Raw genomic sequence first — 20,103 nt, forward strand, 5'->3', positions numbered from 1 at the left:
CAGAAATAGTACCGCGCAATAAACACGCTAAGCAATGGCATGTATTCAGGCGTTCAGCATTATTACTTAGAGCTGATGATAATTTCGCTTAACACCACACAATGCACTAAACGAAAAACTTCAAACAATTGCAAGACAAAGTCTAAGACAATAGATGGCGGTTGGTACAAAATCTAGTACGATATGTAGACATAAAAAGTATGCTATGATTAAGCATCACGAGCTTATTGCGAAGTGTAACCGCTTGGTCCATACAAAATGTCAGAGCTGAAACGGGACAAAAAGTCTCGGCCCTTTTAAAAATTCTTGCAGCAGCCTCCGTTCCTGGGGCCCTATAACGTAAAACTATTCCAATATGTTTTTATTCCAATCTCCTGACGTCAAATCTGCGTAAGCGACGACGCAAGGATCGCGCGGTCACCCACAGGGTTGTCTGAAGAGACCAATCAAACGCTCTCCTCGTTCCTAGGAGGTCACTTTTGTTTGCTTGAAAAACGAATAAAATTGCCTACATTGAGCGGCTTGTCTTATCTAATTAGCTGACAAGAGGCGAGGAGCACGCTCAAGTGGAGAGGGATTCGATGGGGCCGAGCCACTTCACTGAAAATCGATAGCCGAATCAAGAGGGTGGTGCCGGCGTCTGCGATTGGTCCGCTTTCCCTTACTTAGCTTGCGATGGCTCGTCGAAAGACGCGGCGGCATGCAACGGAAGCTTAAGAATGACGCTGAAATGGATACTCAGCAAAGAAGAGTTGGCAGAACGAGGTCGTAAACGTGCCAGAATTGCTCGAAAACGTTACATGGCCATGCAAAAAGTTTCATTATACGCAATTAAACCCATGCTCTCCGGCAGGTGCGAGTCGCCAGTGCCTGCATGAGCGATCAGCGGCAGCCATCTTTTATTTCTTTCGGAATAAATAGCCACATAGCCAGAAGGAAAATTCTGACGCCAACTCGGACAAAAAGTAGCCCAATTTGGCTATTAATAGCCCAATCTGGCAACCCTGCCCGTGTCCCCAGTGTGATATTGTCGCTTTTGGCGCCGCCGAGGTTAAGCTCGGCTGTGCGTTCCTACAGAAAAGTTCTGGTGTAATTGTATGTGCGGCTGCTGACGTTCATTTTGGCCAGGTTGCCAAGTACGGCGGCACGGGGCACATTGTCAAATGCCTTACTGACATTTAAGCCCAAGAGTGTCCTGGTAGCCTTTATGTGTCCCGGGTTAAAGGTGTCATGTTGAGTTTGTAGTATATCCTGTGTGGATAGTTGCTGCGTAAATTCCACCATCGTGGGGGTTAGGAGGTCATTTGACTCCACATAAATTTTTAGTCGGCATAGAATTACGTGCTCCATCACCTTTCCCAGGCAGGAGGTAAGAGAAATAGGTCGAAGGTTTACCAGGTTTAGTGTCTTGCCAAGCTTAGGAATAAAGATTACCCTAGCATGTTTCCAACTTGGAGGTATAGTGTCCTAGAGGCCCAGTGTTTGTTCATAAGTTCAGTAATTGCTGTAATGGATTTGTTATCTAGGTTAAGGAGCATTTTGTTGGAAATTTGATTCTCTCCAGAGGCGGCCGTACTTGAACGAACGTTATTTAAAACGGCCGTACTTCCGCCTCAGTGATTTCTTAGTCTAGTCCCGGGTTAGTATTTCCGGAGTACTCGGGTACTTGTGATGAGTCTATTTGTATGTTTAGGTATCAATCTTTCAGTTCTTGCATAAACTTCTGGTTGTTGCCCGAATATTTATAAACGCGTTGACGCATTTTGTTGCGCGATGCGCTTTTGGTCTGTTCAGAATCGAATAAGTGTCTGAGAAGCTGCCAAGCGTTCTTATTTCCTAGCTGTCCGTTGATCCTGTCACATAGTTGATGCCATTGTCTTTGGCTAAGTTTCTTGGAGTACTCCTCGATATTCCTGCCCATTTTGGCTAGTCGTCGTTTTAAGTTCCTGATGTGTTTCTGGCGAAGCCATCTGCGATGAAAGCTGACTTGTGCCTCCCACAAGTAGACAAGCTTCGAGTCCGGGACCCGCCTGTCCTGCTCCAGTGGGGTTTCGCAAGCAGGGTGTTTGGCATCTTTAGTAAGGCCGGCATTGCTCCTGAGTTCTGCGCAAATTCTGAAGCTGGCATAGCTAACTTACATGGGAATGTATGAATCTGCGAGCATTTAAGCTCAATCATGACCACCGAACAGCCACTATGTGTGTGCTCTAAACCTACTTGCGATCAAGCTGAAAAGTTGAGCAAATTATTAAGCCTTCTGCATTCTTTTCATGCGTAAGCATTCCTTGGTGAGTAACCCAGCAAGATCTGTCCGTCGCGTGACGCCTTTAATGTGCAAAATAAACGCATAATTGGTAAAGTTAACACATATAGTCGTTATAATAGTGTAATAGTAGATGACTGGTAGCATTAGAAGAAAAAAAAACTGGTGACGTCGCCGTTCCCTACTCAAGGATGTAGCAAAAAAAAAGGAAAATCAAACCAAATATGGTGTGGCAAAAAAAAAGAACTGTTGTGACAGCGTTTCGGCTCAGTTGATACGATATATTTGCAAAATAAATGCATAATTGGCCAACACATGTAATCGTCATAGTAGTGTAATAGTAGATGATTGGTAGCGACGGGTAGACATACATAAGCTAGCTAAATAAGTAAGCAAAAGCGAAGTAGCAGCCGGCCAATGAGTGCTCACGTATTAGTAGACAATTCTCAAAATTTTTGTGCATTTTTTTATTTTGTTTTAGCTAGGCACAATCCTTCACCTCACGGCTCATAGTACTATGGTGATGTACAGGCGACACTGGAACGATCGTTGACTAATGGATGGGAATCACAGAGCGAACTCTTTCTTACCCGCAGAATAATGCCAGCCGGATTACATTTCATTAATTCCGAAAAAGAAGTTAGAAGATCCTCCAGGTGACGCCACACTGGAGCCAATTTCTAATGTGACCACGAGGGGCTAGAATCCACAGGAAATGCATACAAGGTGCTTAGGTAAAGCTGTCACGGCGCAAATTTCAGCATCAAGCAGATAATACTATAAAGTATTGCATAGCGATAACTGCACAATTTGTATATGTACGAGTAGTTTAACTCTGCTGTTAACTACAGTGCACGAAGAAACGATCGCGTGACACGGTCCCTGTGCGCTCTGATTGTCAATGCGTGCGGTAGACTAACTAACTCCCGTTATTGAAATGGCTGCATCCGCATATCACCGTCGCACGAGCACGGAGCGAACGTAATCATGGCTTGACAAAGAACGCTCGTTCGACGGTGATGTGAATACCGTCACTTCAATAATTTGTGTCAGCTAAGGGCGTGTCAGCTGCTCTCTTCGGCCTCTAATTTTAAAGTATCTTGGCTGAAATCCGACGAAATTCGCTACTACGCTGAAACTAGCGGCAACAGCTTTTTTTTTATTTTTTTTTTACTACGGATGACGGGGTTCAAGCCTCGCATTAGGGTTTATTGCACAGCACTTTCGGTTACAAATTAGCCTAGTTTTCATAATTTCTTGTCTGCTTACTTTCTCGAGTCATTTTAACGTGTCAGGTGCTATGGTGGATGTAATACCGAGGAAATTAATCAAATATGTCATCCCTATTATTTTATATCGAGAAATTTCGAACACATATTCTGAAACGCTTCGATAATACGCGAGAACAAACAGGGGAACCGAGGGGCTCGATTTTTAGTAAGTCATACGAAGGCAACGTACAATGAAGACAGGGAAAGCGTAGAGTACATTAACCTTTCTTTTTCTCAATCGTGTAGAATTAATTGCAGGTACGCGCTAGAAGGGCGATACGCTTAAGCCATAGCCACTGAGCTACTGTGGCGCGTTGTGAGGAAACATGCTAACTGGAATAGCGATGCCGTTTCACTGCGGTTCTCGAGCACTTATTTAGGCGAAAGCCTTAAGTGGCTCGTTGCGCGAAGGCCTCAAAAAAAAAAAAAATAATAAAGGAAAAAAAAACGCGGCGTCTAGTCGGATGGTAAAAAAAAAAAAAAAAAACGTGGCTTTGTTCCGAGCGAGCGGCGGGTGGAGAGGGGAACGAGCGGCGCGCGCAGACAGAAAACCAGGTGTTGCGTCGCTGACGTCACGTGGGGGCGGTGTTTGTGGCGACTGCGAAGCGAGAGAGACGGCGATGGAGGACGCTCGCCCGGCGGCGCCTAGCGGATTGCGCGGCGGGCCTCGGAAGTACGCTATGGCCTCGGATGCTCGCCAAGCGAGAAACGAGGTGCGACGAGCGAAGCGGCGGGAGCAAGGCATTCGACCGGGAGTGCTGCTTTCCCCTGCTGAGAGGATGCAACGCAATTGTGTTCGGTCCGTGTTACACATTTCTAACACTTACTGGCGACAAGCATGCTGCACTTTTAGGTAGCGGTCGTTGAGGAGGTCGACCTGAAGCGCGTGTACTTCACAGTGCGGCTCGTTATGTCATGAAATAAGTCGGAACACTCCGATCGTGTAAATTGATACATTACCAAGTGTGCAGCAGGCTTTCGCCTTCACGTGTTACAGGAGTACGTGTAACATACTGCCGATGTTTTTCTTCAAACTGGTGCCACATACAGAATTTTCAGAAAAATTCTTTGCTTTCAGTAGTGACCAATTATATAATTTTGCAATTACAACGTGTCTCTTTAAAGTAATTTATTAAAAAGCTAGTTATTCACACAATTTCGTTAATTACTCGGAATGACAATGGTCGCGTGATTTCTGAGACCTGCCAATACTATGAGGATTGGTGAGCGCAAATTATTATGTGCCGATTTCCTTTTTTTTTGTTTAATCAGGACAGCGAGCTGTAGTTTCGTTCTCGAAATTATGGGCGGCAAGCTTCCAATATCAAGCTACTCTAGCCTTTGAATTCGCATGAAGTTACCTTCAGTGTAGAGCATACTTAAAAGAATAATAACAACGTAAAACGGTGCGAATTTTCCCATAGTGACAAGTTTATTTATGTTACTTTCTTGTTTTTATCATCCCTTTATTCCGCCATTTATTCGCATTTTTGCCTCTTCAATTACAGTGCCAGCAAGTGGTGCCACTTACGCTGCTATCGCTTTGGCCGCCAATTTCGAACATCAAGTCTTCGTCGTCTACTTGCGTGCAGCCGGCTCATACGCACTCGGCCCCATTTCTGAGCGTGCTTCGCCTTTGGTGTTGGCCTCGACCGGAGCAGGAAAGTGAAAACGTGACTGACGGTTCAAAAAGGCGCAAACTGAATGCTGCGCGGCTCTCTCGTGAGGAAGAACGAGCCGGGAGCAGCATGGCCAAAATTTCCCGCTTTCAAGCAAACGCGAAGTTAGCGAAGTTCTTCTTGTAGGCGAATTAGTGCACCACTCCAACAGCTGGGAGATAACACGAGTGTCCTTCAACTTTTACTTATTTTGATTGCGCCTCGCCTGCCCCTTTCTTTTTCTTTTTTTTTTTTTTTGCACTAGCACGTTGGGACATTTCATACATTGTTCAAGTAAATCAGATACATTTTGACATCATTTGTTTAGCTTAATGAATGCCAACATAATTGGATTTAATGGAACACATCTGGTTTCCGTTAGAAATAAGCTGAAAACGTACCTGCACTGAGAGCCTATTGAATGCTTGCTGCATAGACTTCGTAAATACTTTTGCTCTGTATGCCAACTGGACTCCGCCGAAGAGAGGCCACTCTGCTTTATCGCTTATGGCTAGGGGTGGCCTTCACGAAATCTCACTCATTTCGCATTGGAATGGCCGACAATGCTCTCTGCAATGCCTGTCTTTGCGAGGAGACGCTAGAACACATTCTACACGACTGTCCTGAATATAATGTTCAGAGACAGTCCCTGGCGTCCGTTCTGGCGCACCTTGACAATAGACCATTGTCAGTTGAAACGATTTTCACATATCGCCGACAGAAGACATCGCAGCTGAAGGCGATGAAGGGACTACTTTGGGTTTTGAAAGAGACGGGCTTGGACAAGCGGCTGTGACAGTGATGTCACGTACCACGCAAGAGTGACGGACTGTAACTGACGATGTGTGTGCTGTGTTATGTGCTCTCTTTCTCTCTTCCCCATCTTTCATCTTCCCCCATCCCGCTCCCATGTGTAGGCTAGCAAACCGGTTGAGCTAGACTGTTTAACCTCTTTGCCTTTCCTTCTCCACTTTTTCCTTCCTTCCTTTGCGAGCATTCTTTTTGTCTAGGTTGTAGCAATAATGGCAGCTAAAATTCTTCAGAATAATAGAACCACCTTGTTGTATATGTAATTTCGGCCCTTTTTGCAGTGTATTACAAGATTCGTACTCACCTGCATGTCTGACATGTCGTATCTGTTTCCGACCCTAAACCCTAAACCTTAAACCCTAAACCTTAAAATTAAGAAGTACTTGCGTGGCTTTTCCAAGCAAGCCTTAATAACTGCTGCTGGTGTACTTTGTGTGGGCTGGCCCAAGTTATCTTGCTTTCTTCAGGTTTAATTTAACGAGTTTTAAACCATGATGGAGAAACAAAAGCGCGGCTAACTACAATTGGTTAATGAGATAGAAGCAGACTACTGGTATAGGCTAAACCATGCAAGAAGCATTCCAGGTATTTCGAAGGAACGTCAAAGGGGCAAGCTTTTTGAAGTTAAACAACCGCATTTATAATAAATGAAATAGAAACAATTGGAAATATTTGTCCCAAGTTGTTAGCTAAGATCGCATGGAGCCTGTTTTAAGCTTTTTACGTTATTATGCAATCAGTTATGGAGTTGTTTATGAACTGCAAAGACATCAGTAAATTGGCTATACCAAGACAGAGCAATACAATGTTCTGAAACCAAAGCCACTCCCACAAAAAAGGAAACAAAATGCACTGGAATTCACGCATGACGCAACTGCAACAAAGAGACATTCTAGCCTGCACGCAGTGAAAAGGAACCAAGAAAAGAAGTCAACAATAGAGGCGTGAGGCATTTCTGCTTTTTATATTCTTATTAGATTGAGTTGTCTTCTTCCCTTCAATTTTTCAGTGCATTCACCTATTTTTCTTGGAGTCGCATAGGTATAATGTCGTGATATTTGTGAGCGTCAACTACGAAATCACTTGGCTATCAGTACTATACGTGTGGCCTAGCTGTGGTGCCGCCAAGTTTTGCGCGTACTTAGTTCGTGAGGCGTAAATGAATTCTTCTTTTGCGCGTTCAACGTGGCTTTACTGCGTACGTCATCTGCCACATGATCATTTCATGTTCGGCCAATGAAACGCACTGGGCCATGAGAAAGTTTGTAGGCGCATGAAAACAGCCGTTGGCGGACTACAGTTACTATAACCCCGCCGACGAGCTATGAGCAACTATTAGCGAAATTATGCAAGAAAGGTGAGGCGTGAAGACAGGACACAAGAGAAGAGAAGTGGACAACACGAACGCGAAAAGCAATTAGCGAAAAGCAAAAATACATGAAAGCATACGTAAACTTTGTGCATGCATTTAAGCCCGCCTAGGAGGGCAGCAGAGGTTGCAGAACAAATATATACATGACCAAGTAATGAATCCAATGCTATAGCAACGGTTACTCGCAGCCAGCAACTATTAAAGTCTCTAATAAGAACCACTAGGCTCATCTCACAGTGCCGACTATAACAGAAATGACAGCGTCAATAATAGAAAAAAAGAGGAAAACAAGAAAGAGCTCGCCATGCAATAGGATACATAAACATGCAGGGCGTCAAAAGAAAGGAAAATTGAGTAGAGATTTGAGGAGCAGTTAAATAGAGAACAAATAGCGGTATATGCGTTTACAGAAACGCACCTCAGAGACTCGGAACAGCCGCCAGTGATTGAAAATTATGTTTGGGGAGGGTGCAACAGAACTAAATCGGAAAGAAAGGGAGGGGAAGCGGAATGCTCTTCCATCGGAGAGTCAAATGGAAAAGAGTAAACTCAAAATGTCAAGAGCATCTTTGGTTATCCTCTAATATGAATGGACAGAAAACTTGGCGAGGCGTAACGTATTTGTGGACAGGAAATATTTGCAGTGAAGAATCAAGAGTTACTGAAATGCCTAAATATTGAGATAATATTAAACTATATTAATATTATAGATTATTATATATAATATCATATATAATAGATATTAATATAAAATGTTTAGAGTTTCGGGAATGATGGCGAAATTATCCTATTAGGTGACATGAATGCCCACCTACAGGATCTAGATGGCTATAGCGACAACAACGTGAAGTCAATGCTAGATCTTTGTGAGCAACATAAGCTCGTTATTGTGAATCCAGGGCCTAAGTGTGACGGGTAGACCACGTGGGAAGTGAGGAACAGGCAATCGACCATTGGTTACTATCTGATGACAGGAGAAATTTATGATAAGCTGAGAGAAATGGCCATTGACCAGGAAGGGTATATCAGCATAGGGAGTGACCATAAACGCATCATTTTGAAAATGGTATATGCAGTTGGGAAAGAGAGCAAGGAGCGCAAAATGACCAGTCCAAATTTGAACAGTGAACAAATAGCAAAGATAGTCACAAGAGTAGAGGAAGAACTTGGCAAAGGGTCAAAGCAAAGAATCGTAATATAGTGAGCTTCTAAGTGTAACAACGACAGAAATACGGAAACAGAGGCAACATGATCGTTGAAAAGGAACAAAGAAACCAAAAAGCCGGTAGAACAGTGAGATACCAGAAGCGATCGCCGAACGACAGACAGCATCCCGAGAGCACAGGCTGAAAAAAAAGCCCAGTTACCGCTTAATGAAGTAGCCAGAAAATGGGAAATATACTGGGAGAAAACATCTATGGCTGAAATACTGGTTCAAACAAAGATAAAAGGTGAAAGTGAACTTTGGTTGTCAGAAATACGTGAGAAAAAGAAGGCCGCATCTAGACTATTTTGGAAGCACATAAATTTATTATACAGGAAATCTGGTACAATAACACAGCATATCCTAGACGAAGATGGAAACAAACTGGAAGCGGACGCGGCACTAAATTGCATCCGAAAAATAACAACCGAATCTTTCCAATTCAATGACAAGGTTGTATTTGAGGAAAAAAAGAGCATGCAAGAGAACCAGATGGAAAAGGAACTGGTGCTGAGAAATTTCAACTCGAAGAAAGCCTCGAAGAGAAACTCGAAGAGAAAATTCCTAAGCGCACAGCCACAGGGCTAGACGAGGTAGCCGTTAGGCGGATAAATGAACTAGGACCAAAAAGTAAGGAAGCTCTAGTGAAAGCACAGAAAAAAAACTTTAAAAGATAGACGAATACCAAACAGTTGGCGACAAAGTAGAATGAATTTAATTTTTAAAGGTAAGGGGGAGAAAGATAGAATTCATTCGTATAAACCGTTGACCATTACATCGGTAACGTACAGGTTAGCAATGCAGGCAATTAAATTAAAGCTACAAGCATGGGCAGACAATAATGGAATTTTTCGAGAACTTCAGAATGGCTTCAGAATAGGTAGGCGTCTGGATGATAACTTATTTGTCCTTACTCAGTATATTGAAATATCCAGAGTAGAAAGGAGACCGCTATATGTGGCCTTTTTAGACATTACAGGAGCGTATGACAACGTAGACGGAAACATTTTGTGGGATATTCTGGAAGAGGAAGGCTTAGGCGACGATTGTATACAGCTTTTGAGAGAGATTTACCTAGAAAATACCGTTTGCGGTGAATAAGAAAGGATAAGCAGCGAGGAGAAGGTTTATATCAACAAGGGACTGAGGCAGGGGTGCCCTTTATCCCCACTGCTGTTTATGATGTACATGGTGAGGATGGAGAGGGCACTAGAAGGAAGTAATATCGGGTTTATTCTCTCATACAAACAGGCGGGTACACTAGTAGAGCAGCAGCTTCCAGGTTTGTTTTACGCGGAAGACATTGGTTGCTAGGTAACAAGTTGCAAACTTGTTAACAAGTTACGAACAGGTTGCAGTGTGTAAAGCTTGATAATACGAAAGGATATTTGAAGAATATTACTTTCGGTGTACCTCAAGGAAGTACACTCGGCCCACTGCTATTTAACGTTTATTTTCTGATTTGGGTCTATTGCAGATTGAGTCAAAAATCTTTCAATGCGCTGACGATACAGCGCTCGCACTTGAAGTCACTAACTATTGTACAGACGTTAAAACGTTTCAGGCAGATATAACTGAAGTAATTGATTGGTTCTCGCAAAATTTTATTTTCTTAAACCTTCACAAAACAAAACTGACATGTTTTAAAAAGCCCCACAAAACAGTTGCTTTAATCGAACCACGGTATTTCCACTCATCCCGTTGTTACCCATGTGATTGCGAAGCCATGCAAATAGAGCGAACAGTTCAATATCTGTGTATCTATTTCGACCAACATCTCACTTGGAAGGAGCACATCGTTTACCTCTCTAGAAAGATTAGGGTCATTGCGGCCATGTTGTATCACCTTCGGGGGAAATCTCCGCTTCACCTTAGACGAGTAATCTACACAGCATTAGTGGAGCCTGTTTTAAAATATGGTATGACATTATATGGAAACTGCTCGGAATATAAGAAGCAAGCATTAAATGTCATACTAAAACGAATCGTGAACAGTATATCTTACGGTACCAAATTACATTCGGTTGACATGAAAGAAATACGATGAGTTAGGCATCCTACAGATTCGTGAGCTGTTTTGTATTGTTGTGTTGACGCGGTATTATTATTCAAATGAATATAAAACTCCTGTAAAAAAGATGTTACATTGAGGAAAACAGAACGTTTTGTTAAACCACGGGTCTATAGTAATTATGGTAAAAAGATGCGCAATTACTATGTACCAGCTATGTTTAATGAAATTCCTGATGATCTATGTCTTGCAAGCAACAGGAGAAAGACTGAGGAATATCAAAGAAAGTAAATGGGTTGCGAAAGTGTCCAGGTATTTGCACAGGAAAAACATTGATTTAGAGTGGAAGAAAAGTTCTGGGAAGCTTACCAGCAAGTATACGACCTGTATGGTAAGCAACATGGCAACAGAGAACGTTAAGCGGAAAATCAGAAAGGCTGAGATAATCTCAAGGATGGCGCCATTGGAAAAGAAACCTGCTATGAGTAACTATGTCAGAGGAAAAAACAAAATCAGCAAAGAAACAATTTGTGATAACTCAAAGGGAAGCTCTTTACTTTCGAAGCGAGATCAGGATGCTTTAGAACACGCACTTATAAAGCGAGATAGAACAAGCAAGAAGAAGCATGTGCTTGCTGCGGCAAAGCTAGGGAAACGATGTAGCATGTTTTATTATAATGTGAAGATTTCTGCCCAGTGGTCGATTTAGGTACCTCTGGCCTCCTTGAAGTCTTTGAGTTCAGCGAGAGCAGGGAGAAAGTAAACATGTCCGCAGTAGAGATTAGTAAGAGGTGATTTGGAGATTGAGGGAAGAAACGTAAGGAAATGACAAACAGAGGCGTACAAAAACAAAGTTCACAATAGGGGTACAGAAAGTTTGGTTATACGAATTATCCTGTTCTTCTTCCTTCTTTTTTTCTTCTTTAACATAGTTAGGACATTAGGAAATATAATAACAAGAGCTTGGTAGCGCAACCCACTACCCCTTTCCAAAGGGGACGCTCATTAGCGGCGATAAGTTGGAGTGGCGCCCTCTCGCGAGTGACGTCACGGCCAGGGCGCCGCTTGTTCCCGCTCGCTCTGCTACCGCGCGTGCTCGTTTTGTTCGGGCTTGCTTGGGGTATTGAGGGCTCGAGCCGTGCTTATTGAAGGATATTTCGGATTATTTCTGCTGCCATGCCTGAACCGCACTTTCTTCTTCAAAACCCCGTGAGTGGTGAAAATTTGCGACTTGAATATGGCAAGATATATGTAGCGCTGGAGAGGTTTTCTGGTTTTGAAATGCATACATGGGCCGTGTCTGTCCATAAATGTTGCTTAAAAAGAATGTCTGCAAATTCAACACGCGAAGTTGTGTATGATGTTCCTCTAAACACTTAACATTCCCTTATTTACTGAACTGTGAGAGACATCGCATTTTTCATGGACGAAAAATTTTGGTATTTGGTACCAACATTATAAATCCGTGTTAGAAGGACACTGCCCAGAGAAGCTTTCATCATGATTCTTATTACTATGGTGAGTTGTCTTAGACAAATATGGCCACTGTATTAATGCGTAACATGAAGAGTTATGCACGCATTTTGTGAGAAAAGCATTGCTACTACTTTCACCGTTCTCTGAAACAGGCACCCAGAAAACGCACTGGTTGTTAACACAACGGCGCATCAAGTATATAGGATGTATATACATCACGAATAGCATAACAGCAATCACCTGAAAGAAAATTTCGTGGTTAAGATCGAGAACCAATCGACTGCAAGCGATGAAATATTTCATAGTGGCCCACACTAGCCTTTATCGACAATATGGCACACTCCTCCTGCAATGGAAGCAACCAACTGTCTTCATGGCGAGGCACGCATTGTTCGTGAAACCCAGCAGTTCACTACAACTTCCAATATAAACCATAACGTAGTTCTTTACAGCGCAAATAACAATGCCTAAAGTATACGCGAGGCACTACGGCGCAGCTTAGGCTGCCTTGAAAAGGGAAATTCAAGCACATTCTGCCTGACCATGTCTCGATCCTGCGTTGTTTAATTATACAAACTGAGAACTATTTGTTTCGTCAGTACACAAAACAGAACCTTGCACACCCGCCTCATAAAGAAGACACCACAAGCCTCACATGAATTTACTTGACTTTTGACCTCCACTGGGGAATCATGATATATTCGATATGTCCCACAATACTTATAATGAATGAGGCTTCGGCTTCTTGTTGGCTGCAGCCAACACAAGCCAATGGCGCTCGCAGCACCCCTGTATGTCGTTCTCGGGGCTCCGTCCGTCCGTCCGTCCGTCCGTCCGTCCGTCCGTCCGTCCGTCCGTCCGTCCGTCCGTCCGTCCATCCATCCATCCATCCATCCATCCATCCATCCATCACGCGCTCTTGTGTTAGCGCTCAACAAGATGAAGACGTCAAGAGAATTCAGCAATTCGCTGCATATTCCTGAGGAATGGTCGTAAAGTTACCTAAGGTTTTTGCTTTTAACCCAATATAGCCATTACCAAACCCGCTCGAATGAAGTAACTGCGTTTGCTGTCACATCGAATTGCTACGACGTTGGAGTGCTCAACGCTGAACCGCACCCACGATGTCTAGCCATGGCGGAGACTGTATGGCAGGGACAAAATACGGCTGGGCTCAGTTACTGCGATTTCGATGCGTATCTCAGCCGTGGTCGATATTGTTTTAAAATAGCTAACACTGATTTTGATGCCTTCACTGAAGCGCTCGGCAAAACCTCTAAATGATTGCTTTTCACGAAAGCGTACCGTATATTTTTTGGTTTTCCATAGAGGTAATGCACTGCTGCTTTGGTAACGTTACTTCTGAAGGAGCGAACACAAATGCAGTGCAGTGGCTACTTTAGGGAAAACACTATCGCGACAACCGCGTGAGCACTCTTCATCTTCAATGGTTACCATATATGTTAGCAGAAACATGTTCGGGAAAAAAAAATAGTCGCCACATTGATGCATATTGTAACGCCAGCCGAGCGGTTGGCTCGGTGGGCCTTGCATCTTTAAGAATACGAATTTTCTGTTGCTTATAAGAGCGGTCGGTGCCAAACAGATGCTGACTGCTTATCTCGTCTTCCATCTCAGACCGAGGGCACTGATGATGCCCATTTCGACGACTACTTAAACTACAATCTCATCGGACTTTCCTGACTTTGCCGTCTTCAAGAACGAACAATAGTGCGGCACTTCACTAAAGCCACTTATTGATGCGACCCACAGATCTGAACGGGCTACACTATTTATGATTCGTGACGGTCTGCTTTACCACAAGAATTATTCAAACAACGGTGCTTCACGGTTGCTTATCGTCCCAAAATGCCTGCGCCTTGCTGTACTTCGGGCCATACACGACGACCTTACATCCGGTCGCCTTGGATTCGCTCGAACGCTACACCGCCTCCGACAACGTTTCTATTGGCATCAATCGTGGAAGACAACCAAGCAATATGTCGCCAGCTGTGATGTTTGCCAACGCCACAAACAACCGACTACAGCTGCTGCAGGAACTCTTCAACCGGTTAGACCACCGACTTAACCTTTTGGGAAAGTGGGTATAGGTCTTCTCGGTCTCTTCCCCAAGTCTTCGGCTGGCTGACACTGGATAATCTTGTGCGTGGATTATTTAACACGTTATACTGAAACAATGGCACTTGTCTCAGCTACAACATTCGATGTTTCAGGGTTTCTTCTGCACATGATTATCCTCCGCCACGGGGGTCCTCGTGTGGTGATAAGTGATCGCGACCGGCAGTTCACCGCTGCCGTCGTGGAAGAGTTGCTGCGCCTTTGTGGAACCCAATATCGTCATTCTACGCCTTACCATCCGCAATCCAACGGTCTAACTGAGCGCACCAATCGTACCTGCGTCAACATGCTTTTAATCTATGTCTCAGCAGATCATAAGAGCTGGGATGCGGTATTACCCTTCATCACGTAGGCCTTCAACACAGCCAAGCATGATGTCACAGGATACGCACCTTTCTTTCTCCTCTACGCTCGCCACCCTCAAAGTTTTCTCGACACCGACTTCCTTTTTACCTAACGACGATGCTTCTGTCACGCAGATACTGCGTCGTGCCGAAGAAGCACGTCGACTTGCCGGGCTCAGAACCCTATCGTCGCATGTTCATGATAAGGCTCGCTACGACGCACAACATTTGCCCGTCAGATTCGCCACCGGTTACTTCGTGTGGCTGTGACACCGGTTCGAGAAAGGGGACCTTGTTGCCAAAAGCTTCTCTCCAAGTATTCGGGCCCGTTCGTCATTCTCAAATGCTTGAGTGAAGTGACCTATGTCATCGCTAAAGTGACGGCTGATGACCGCCGTTCACGCAAAACGCAAATTATGCACGTCGCACGATTGAAACTGTACCGTCAACGCGCACTCTGACTAGCTCGGTGAGCTTCGTCTCCCCAGGAGGAAAATGGAACGCCGCACCGGAGGAGCGTGGGAGAGAAAGAAGAAGCGGCGCGAGGTTTTCGGAGTGATCGGCTGTTTCGGACCGTCCCATGTCTTCTCTACCCTTTTCACTGTAAATGAATCTATTCTTCATTCGTAACAATATGTTTATTTTTCGTCGTAAGGGATTCTGAGTGTTCACCGTTTATGTACGCTTCATCAAAATCGCGCCTCGATGCAGGCGCGAAAATATCTTTCCTCTTCTTGAACCGTTTCTCTCGAGCTTCGCTGTCCGCACACCATTTCCCCTTCTCCCACCTTTTTTTCTTTTTGCTAATGGTGCCATCCCGTTTCTTCACCCCTCCCTCCCCATCGGCCCATCCGAAGAAACCCACTCGCCTTTCCGGACCTGTGCTCTTTCATCATTTCCTTCCGTGGTCGGCGGCGGGTGGCCAGCGCATTTCGGCGGCAGCGAAGGCTGCGGCGGCGTTCATCTGGCCCATGTTTGCCTTTCAACGTCTCAGCTTTCGGTGATTGATCTGCCGGGAGGACGGTAATCGCTCCTAGATCGACTCGCCCCTCCCCCATTCCATCGGACGCAGATACATTTCCACAGAGACACGTTTACAGGCCTCCCAGCACAATGGGATACAAATCTGCATGCACACACAAACGTACAAAGGCTACTTTACTTCTCTTGGCCTCCGGCTTGCTCCACCACCCTGCCGTCTGCTTCACCGTAACTCAGGTCCTTTTCATCGCGCTTCTTCTTCCTTCGTGCAGGCTTTCCCCACGCTCGGATCAATAGTCACGCGTACTCCGCAGAAAGTACACTGGCGTGTGGATGAGACAACGAAGGAAATCGGGAACAAGAAAGGACGAAGATGAACCGCTCCGCGCTGGGGATTTGCATTTCTGTTTGACTTCTTAGCACATTCCTCAACTTTTGTTTAACGCAGCACTCTCTCTCTCTCTCTACATACATATATATATATATATATATATATATATATATATATATATATATATATATATATCCACACATTAGATCTGCCTTCCTCGTGCGCAGACCTCTTTAATTCTCATACTATATGGCCGTTGTTTTCTATCAACAGTCGCATACATATCGCGCGTTCTGGTTTTATTGCGCGCGTTTCCTACACCATGATTCGCACCTTCGTTCGCATCACCGTCTACCACCGAGTTGGAGAGGGTACGAATCGAAAGCCAGAAATGAAAAATGACCGACGTATTGGGAAATTCAATTTTGCGCTCTGAAACCGTGTCAACTTTGGCGTCGCGTATTAAAGTAAAGCGCGCAATATTTTTTTTTCTTTCTTAAAGAAAAGCCGAGGAGCGTCTACGCCGACGCAGCCGCGAGAGGTGCCGAGAGCACGCGCGGCTGCCTGCACTCGCGTAGCCCACGTAAGCCGCCGCCGCTGCTGCTGCGACGTTTCTTCCCGTCCTCTCACCCCAGCCGCATCACGCCCAGGCTAGACCCGGATGTCATCTTGTGGTGGAAATTATTACCGATGGAATCGATATGTATAGAGATATATGCGGGCGGAGGCGTGAGAAAAAAAAAGAAGAGTGCGCCCAGGTGGCTTTCCGCACATAGCTGGCGGGCAGGCCTCGAGATCAGCGATGTTGTCGGCGACGTCTCCCGGAGCAGGGACCGTCGTGGTGCGACGAATGGCGCCAGCGCGGGCTCAGCTCCCGGTGGAGTGCAAACACGCTGCTTTACAGGCACCGGGGGCGATGGGAGAATTTAATCGTTTCACGCCACCGGGGCGATGCCGGTTATATGCGTGTTATTTCGCCGCCTTCCTCCAGCATGGATCGCCGTGCGTGCGAAAAAGTACGAAATAGAAAAGAAGAATGGAGATTTAATCGCGCGCTGAATCTCATTTAGCTGACGTTTGCTTTCTTTTTTCGATTCTTTTTTTTTAAAGAATTCCTTTCTTCCCATTTCTCTCTCTCCTCTCTCTCATTTCCTTTTACTGATGCCTCGAGTGTGGTATTGCAGGTTTTTATCTGTCTGAACATATTGTCAGAACAGGTTTTCAAGCACTCGTGTCGTCTACTTTCTGCAATAAGTCCAACTTTCTTTTTCTTTCTCCCCACTTCGCCATCCGCTATCGGCCTTCGGTTTCTCGGTGATCGGCTGCATAAGGAAAAAATAATAATACTACTCTCAGGCGCGAGTTGCGACGCAAATACAAGCTCATTAATACTGCTTATGCGCTAAAAGGTAACTCTACGCTGCTCGTATAGTCCTTGCAGTTAGAGATTGGGAGCGTGTTCTTTGCGGTTCTGATCGGTCTATACTCAACGTTTTCAGGGAGGAGGCTCAGGCTATTGCTTCTGTTTCAAAATTACGTTTCAGCATCTACATTTATGCATAGCAAAGTTAATTGGAAGGCCTTATATGTCTACCGGTGAACTGTTCTGCATGCATAAATAAAGAATAATACGTGGACATGATATCACGCGTTACGTGGTGGATTATGCGTATTTCCTGAATGCGGGACAAAAGATTAACCAGTGACCACCAATCCAGCGCGCTGGCGTACCTGCATTTGGCATTTGAAGGAAACTTCGGCCTGAGCCGCGATATAGGGCAAAATAAATACGGTATTTCAATCAAACCACTTATTTCCGCACCCACCATGACCGAAGTGAAACATTCAAGGCATGTACATAGAAACATTGGCGCACAAGCATGCATGGAACCCGCCGTGGTTGCTCAGTGGCTATGCTGTTGGGCTGCTGAGCACGAGGTCGCGGGAACGAATCCCGGTCACGGCGGCCCCATTTCGATGGAGGCGAAATGCGAAAACACCCGTGTACTTAGATTTAGGTGCACGTTAAAGAACCCCAGGTGGTCGAAATTTCCGGAGTCCCCCACTACGGCGTGCCTCATAATCAGAAAGTGGTTTTGGCACGTAAAACCCCATAATTGAATTGAAACATGCATGGACGCACACGCGCACACTTCTGCGTATGTCTTGCGTACTATATTTTATGTTGTTTTTGTGCCTTGTATGTTTTGACTTGTTCTCCAACGTCTGTGATAGTCTCATTGAGACCTGCAGAAACTAAAAATAAATAGGTAAATGAATAGATAAATAAAAAGTTTGGTAGAGGCACTAAAGACTGCCTACATGTGGGAATGAAAAAGCATTATACTCCCTTTGATGAAACGTTTCTTTTTTTTTGGCGCGTTCCTTGTCCGTGCAAGATCTCGCCTGCGTTCTTAACTGCGCCTCGGTAAGGCCAAATCAAAACGCGCCAAACGTCTCAACCCGCTCGCTAGCCTGCGAGGAGTTCGTAACTCGAAGGGCCGCTCAGCGCCGTTCAATTTAACATCAACGTTTTCTTTTTATTTTATACGCTCATTTTATACACTCATGACGGGCCGCGACTTCCTATATCCATTGGCTGCGCCGTCACGTGAGCGCCGTCACGCACGCACTAGGCGCACATTTAGTCTACGAGAACCACGGAGCCGCCTCGGGGAAGCGTGCTCGTCTCGCACCCCGGAGCCCAGGGCTCGAATCCGACCCGGACCGAAATTTACCAGGTCTTCTTTTAAAAGCCATTGCTTTACTTTACCCGCCGTGGTTGCTCAGTGCCTATGGTGTTGGGCTGCTGAGCACGAGGTCGCGGGATCGAATCGCGGCCACGGCGGCCGCATTTCGATGGGGGCGAAATGCGAAGGCACCCGTGTACTTGTATTTAGGTGCACGTTAAAGAACCCCAGGTGGTCGAAATTTCCGGAGTCCTCCACTACGGTGTGCCTCATAATCAGAAAGTGGTTTTGGCACGTAAAACCCCATAATTTTTCTTTTGCTTTATTTTGTTTACAGGAACCTCCCTAAGAAATTCGACATCAATTCGAGGATTTCCTGACGTGTTCTTGCTCCTTGCGCAGTCGACCATTTTTGGTACTATCTTTCGGTCACGCCGACTACGGCGACATATTTTCGCGTAATGGGGCATAAACTGCTTTCGTATAAATAAATAAATAAATAAATAAATAAATAAATCGGTGAACATCCAGGGTATGAAGGTTATGGATTTTGAAACCAGTTGAATTCCGTGGGGCCAACGTAAGCCTGCGCCACGGGCACATCGGGTAGCTTCATCTGCTTGGTCATTGTCATTTACAATCCGATAGCGATGACTTGACAGCCACTGAGGCATCACATGGCACTCTTGTTCAAGTATCCGATGGTGAAATTTCCTTACTATAACAATAAGTTGCGGATCCACGGTGTATTGCAGAGAGCAAGCTGTCGACGGCTGCCTTAGGATCTCATAGGGCGAGCAGCTTCCTTATTCAGGGATTCAAGTGTCGTACGCAGGGATGCACGCTCGCCGGCCATCGTCGACTTCAGATATATTATTTTGTATTTAATCTAAAGAAATGAGCCGGGACGACGCTGCAACTGCTGAACTAGAGTGGGTGATCGATCTATAGGCATAGACATGCAGGCGTACGTAGCCCGTTGTGAACATTGAGTAAAAGCAGTATTATTATCTGTTTCAGTGCTTCGGGCGACCTTTGCCCCTTCTTTATACTCGGAACGGTGAGGTACACTCGAAGAGAATACAGGTGCTAAAACAGTGACGATTACGGTCCTGCATGCGTGTAGTTCAATGGAAACAGAGCGGTGGTGAGCAGCAAGGATACGGCTGACACTGGTACGCCTCCTAATTGTTGGCAAGACGGTGAAAAGGCATTTGGGCAAAATGTCGAATATGCACCAAAAGCCTAGACAGCAACATAAATGTTTCTTGAGATCGAGTGGTGACAGTCTCTTCACACTTAGAAAGACCGCGCGAGGCGATTCCATACAGCTTTTCTTTTTTTTTTTTCGCCCTCCGGAGCGTACGAAGCGTTAGATGGCCAAGAAGAGCGAATGAATATGTAGCATATTTTGCGCACGTACGCCCCATGGCTCTCCCTCAAGAGATTTGAATACGTGTGCAATCGCAGGCCACTTCTTAATGTATGACACGTACGTGCTCGAAACAAGACAAATGATTCACAGGAAGATGAAGGCTTGGAGTGATCAACAT

The 20,103-nt window shown here is 45.1% G+C and overlaps 1 protein-coding gene and 1 long non-coding RNA gene across 2 annotated transcripts in view; one reads left to right on the top strand and one right to left on the bottom strand.

Moving 5' to 3' along the window:
• The window catches only part of LOC126543242 (synaptogenesis protein syg-2-like), a 523,643-nt gene that overhangs the window by 198,783 nt on the left and 304,757 nt on the right, over positions 1 to 20,103 (bottom strand). The gene's annotated exons all lie outside the window — the stretch shown is intronic.
• On the top strand, positions 1,964 to 6,671 carry LOC129380510 (uncharacterized). The gene is made up of 2 exons (XR_008608614.2): positions 1,964 to 4,333; positions 5,043 to 6,671. It is a non-coding gene; the product is annotated as an uncharacterized lncRNA (long non-coding RNA).

This window comes from Dermacentor andersoni, chromosome 1 (assembly GCF_023375885.2).
Source record: "Dermacentor andersoni chromosome 1, qqDerAnde1_hic_scaffold, whole genome shotgun sequence".
Taxonomy (NCBI): Eukaryota; Metazoa; Arthropoda; class Arachnida; order Ixodida; family Ixodidae; genus Dermacentor; species Dermacentor andersoni.